A 316-nucleotide genomic window follows, 5' to 3' on the forward strand; every position below is an offset into this window, starting at 1 on the left:
TATACATATATATACATATAGAGTTGTAGCGTAGACGACAGTGGCTATATACTCTATGCGTGCATGTACTCTATGTATATCCTTGCAGACGTAGACGTATGGATGTACACATTTGTATGTAGAGGGGCGTATACGTGTATAGACACTACAGAGACATATGCATGCTAGCTGTGTATATCTCTATCTCTCTAGGTATCGATATAGACATATATGAGTAGATACGTATGTATGTATGAGGACTTGTATGTATATCTATGAGATATATGTATGCAGTCCTCTGTATAGGATAGCGGCAAAAGGGAGGCTGGGAGGCTCG

Source organism: Cystoisospora suis (genome assembly GCF_002600585.1).
Source record: "Cystoisospora suis strain Wien I chromosome Unknown contig_7406, whole genome shotgun sequence".
In the NCBI taxonomy this organism is placed as follows: Eukaryota; Apicomplexa; class Conoidasida; order Eucoccidiorida; family Sarcocystidae; genus Cystoisospora; species Cystoisospora suis.